The following is a 4,668-nucleotide window of genomic DNA, read 5'->3' as shown; positions in this document are numbered from 1 at the left end:
ATTGTCATATGGAGGATGATTTATAGCACACATTAAAACACACCTTCTCTCAACCGTAGCGTGCAACTGACTGACTGCATTGAACAAGTTGAAACTTGTCACACTGTTACTGAGGTTTGATGTGCTGCTTCCTGTATTGAAGATCCCTGCCTTTCTGTTGGATGGCTCTCAGGAGCAGCATACACCGTATTTTCTGATCACACCTCATCGTATAGCATGGAGTGTGGGTTCATTTATCTCACAGATAATTCCTTTTCCATCTCTGATCCATGATTGATGTCACATTTCTGTTCAATGTTTTGGGTCAGTGAGGGCAGTATTTCTATTCCCTTGTATGCAGTGAACTTAGTTCAAATATCTACATGTGTGGGGTCTGCAAACAGATCTCCCTCAGGTTGACATGCTCTGTTGTGTGGCAATTTCCAAGGTTGGTATATCGGTTTCACCCAGCTCCACTTCTCTTAGCCCTTCCTCCCCCATTCTTATTCCTTCATTTCCCGAAGTTCCTATTTTTATTTTTTATTTTTGTATACACACAAAAAGGAGTGATCAATTTTTTTTGCTTTTAAAGTTGTCTGGAATTTTCCTTCCCTGAAGAACTTGCTGTGGGATTGGCACATTAGCTGCAGCAAAAAGGTTAAAAGAAGGAATTTAATATGCTCCTTTTTCCATTCCTTCTGGCTGTTAAGTGGGGTATTCACCTGGGATGGGCCTGCCAGTGGGCAGAAAGCTGAGAGTGAGGGAGCTCCAAGTCCTAGCACTAGTCTGGGTAGAGGAGGGACAGAAAGCCTGCTGGTTACATAGCCAGGCATGTTCTGTTCACTGTTCACAACAGCCCTACTGACAACCTTGCCTCTCTCTTGTCCTGTCTTTCTTCCCGTCCCCGCTTTTTTTTTTAAACAGCAAAAGAGGAACCAAAAGGAGAGTTTGTTGAGAGAGAAATACCGCTTTAAATGGAGTTAACTCTTGCTATTTCTTACAGCAGGGCTTCTGAAATTATAATGAGCATACAAATTACTTGAAGATTTTGTTAACATGTTGATTCTGATTTAATAGGTCTGGGAGGGGCATTGAGATTGTGCACGTCTAACGAGCTCCCAACTCATACTAAAGCTGCTGTTCTACGGACCATACTTTGAGGACTAAGGTCCTACTGTTTAGTAGGACCAGTGCTGACATCAAGGGGAGGCGTAGAAGGAATGAGAGGGCAGGGAATCATTCCATTTCGGGGCTTTGTCTTAGCAATAAAATTGTACTTTTACATACTTCATTAATCTGGTCTTTGCCTGGGTATGATTTCAAAGGGGGGAAAGGTTCACACTGAGAAATAGAAATATCCATGTGAGTACTATGTGCTATGGAATTTTACCCATTTAAGTATGCACACACTTGGGCTAGCCTTAAGAAATAGTACAGTTGCACCAGTTAGGAGTACATCCAAATCCAGTGACAGTGGGGTTTATTGGTTTTACAGAATGAGAAATCTGAACCATTGGATCCTGGGGTATTACCTCCAACCTTTTTGTATGCCTCCAAGACTTGTTTCTCAACCTTGCCTGAATCACAAGCTTTAAAAAAATCCCAATGTCCAGGCCACTGCCCAGACCAATTAAATCGGAATCTCTGGGGTTAGGATCCAAGCATCAGTATTTACAGAATCTCTCCACGTGATAATGGCTGAGAACCTCTGCTCTTGGCCTTGCTGTCACATAGCTTTCTCCAACACTTTCGTGGTCTCAACAACTGCCAGCTGCTGGCATTGGTTCAACACCTGACAGTGTTACAGTCAGCATCTCTGATTCTCTTGACCTTTACAGCTTGGTTTTCACATGCTTGCTGCAGCCCATATCACTCACTGAGTCTGCACTCTAGACAAGAAGGGAGGAAGGGGAAAGGGTGGGGCTCCGACTTCCGCTCACATTCCATTGGCTGGAATTGTGGCATGTGGCTTCTGCCAGGACGAAAGTGGCTGGAAAAGTGGCCGTTTGTGCTTTTCCAGCTTCTACAGTAGAAGCAGATGAGAGCAAAGAGGGTTGGAGTAGCCATGAGCTAAGAAAGTATCTACTGGGTCTTTCAAAAAGTTTATTGTTGTTGCAAACATAAAAATGACATGCCCATTATAGAAAATTTAGAAAAACAGAAGAAAGTAAACTTACCCCAGTCTTAGCACTTAAAGCCAAGAACTATTAACAATTTGATTAATTTCCTTCCAGATTCTTGCCTGTTTTCCCCATGATTCAGATCATATTGTATTTACAATTATGCATTTGACCTTTTAACATGAAAGGATGAGAAATTCTCCATCTGTTAGGATGATTTCTTAAACATTTTTTGTCTGCCTTATATTTCCTTGTGCTGCTGCAGCATAATGTAGCTTCTCCACTGCTGTTAGGATTAAGCTTTTTTTCTTTTCTTTCCTTTTTCCAGTTTTACAGAATTGAAAACAACCTTGCGCTGAACTTCTTTGTACCCACAGCCTATCCCCCCTTTGTTCTATTTATTTATTTATTTATTGGTGGGGAAAGGTAGAGGTAAAAAAAAAAAAAAAGAAGAAGGTTTGGTTTTTGCTTCAAAGAGCTTTCCCAAAGAGTGGTCATTCGTTTACATTAAACGTCGTGGATGAACACTGTTCTCCCGTCTTTCATGCTGTAAATCAAGGCAGCGATTTCACCTGTAGACAGTGCACTGTTTTTCATGACAGTTTAAATTCAAGGTCATGCGTGGAATATGTGTTTTTCTGAAATTCAGTGTATTCATTTAGACCTACGCGGGGCGGTCCTTGTGTTCTTGTTTTCATATGAAAGGTATTGGCATTGTGGCTTCAAGAACAAATGGAAAATCATAAATACAACTTGTGTCTGATTTGGGTCTGGACTAACTACTTAGGAACCATTCAGCAATAATGGTCTCAGATATTTAGATACTCTGTGAAACTGCAATTAATTAAGGGACTGCTGAGTCTAAGAACTAAGCAGCCAACAAGGGACTAAGGGAATCATTTTTTAAAGTCTGGGTACCAAGTTCAAAGAGAAATATCAATAATCTTCTCATATTGGCAATATCTATAATAAAGTAGAGGGAGAGGATAATAAGAATTATGTGAGTAATATTAAATAAAAAATGTACATAGAACTGGGAAATTTTTAAATTAATTTTTAAAAAAAATTTATTTTAAAATTACAATTGACACACAATATTATATTAGTTTCAGGTGTACAACATAGTGATTAGACATTTATATAACTTACCAGGTGATCCTCCTGATAAGTCTAGTACCCACCTGGCACCATACAGAGTTATTACAATATTATTGCTATATTCCCATGCTGTACTTTACATCCCTGTGACTATTTTTATAACTAGCAATTTGTACTTCTTAATCTTGTTTAATATCACCATACACCTATCATAATGGCTATCATTAATAAATCAACAAACAGGTGTTGGTGAGACTGTGGAGAAAAGGGAACCCAAGGACACTGTTGGTGGCATTGCAACTTGGTGCAGCCACTATGGAAAACAGCATGGAGGTTCCTCAAAAAGTGAAAAATAGAACTCCCTATGACCCAGCAATTCCACTTCTGGGTATTTATCTTAAGAAACCCAAAATATTAATTCAAAAACATACTCGTATATGCACCCCTATGTTCATTGCAGCATTACTTATAATAGTCAAGATATGGAAGCAACCTATGTGTCTATCAACAGATGAATGGATAAAGAAGAAGTGGTACATCTATACAACAGAATATTACTCAGCCATAAAAAGAAAAGATAAGAAAATCTCACAATTTGCAACAACATGGATGGACCTAAAGGGTATTATGCTCAGTGAAATAAGTCAGAGAAGGAAAATTTTTTCCCCTCAAATTTGCCACTATTCCAATTCTATAAAATGTTTTTAAAGAAAATAATTTCAGGAAGGAAACTAGTTACATTGTGCTGTTCAGAACTTCATGAGAGCAAAAGAATGAATACTGATCAACTTCCCTGGTTTAAACTTAATTATTTGTCTTAAAACATGTTCTTGTGTAATTTGAACATTTATGTTATCTCTTGAAAAGTCAAAGCAGAAAGTAAAATCGTATAGGAAACCAGAAACTTCATCAATACATCTAGACAGATGTTTGCTGGTAATTTTTGGTATCTAAAACCTTTTTCCACACATTGCACAACGCTGCAGTAATGAGAAACTGGCTGGTGCAAGAACTTCTACAAATTCTGCAAGTGGAGAACTTATTCTTTCCATGTGGATCAAATTTTGCCCTTTTAGAAGTCAAAGCTTTATTTTTGTTCAGCGTTTTCCACCACTTTCTGTGGAATTCCTTGCACATGGGGAGATGTATCTGAAATGATTACAGTACCAAGGTACTTTTCACATTTCCTGTATACCATCCTTCTTCTAATGGTTCCCATGGAACCACAGTTGTTGTTTTTTTAGAGTCAGGATGATTTTATTTGGGCAGATTTCCAGGAATGGGACTACTGGGTCACAGAGAATGAACCCGGTAGAGTATGTTGGAGTATAGCAGAGTATCTTGGAGTATGTTGCCAAAAAGGTGGCAGGGTCACTCTTTGGTGAACCCTTCATTGAGTTCTCTCTGTTCTATTGGTTATGCCTCTTTGCAGATGCTTGGGACTGGTCTATTTACACAAAAGCATTGGTGG

The 4,668-nt window shown here is 38.9% G+C and overlaps 1 pseudogene; it reads right to left on the bottom strand.

The window, feature by feature from the left end:
• Nucleotides 1-4,115: 4,115 nt before the first annotated feature.
• On the bottom strand, nt 4,116-4,395 carry LOC141567103 (cysteine-rich PDZ-binding protein pseudogene; annotated as a pseudogene).
• Between the last annotated feature and the right edge of the window lie 273 nt (nt 4,396-4,668).

The sequence above is a fragment of the Rhinolophus sinicus genome, linkage group LG10, assembly GCF_036562045.2.
Source record: "Rhinolophus sinicus isolate RSC01 linkage group LG10, ASM3656204v1, whole genome shotgun sequence".
Lineage (NCBI taxonomy): Eukaryota > Metazoa > Chordata > Mammalia > Chiroptera > Rhinolophidae > Rhinolophus > Rhinolophus sinicus.
This window is presented reverse-complemented; position numbering and strand designations above follow the sequence as displayed.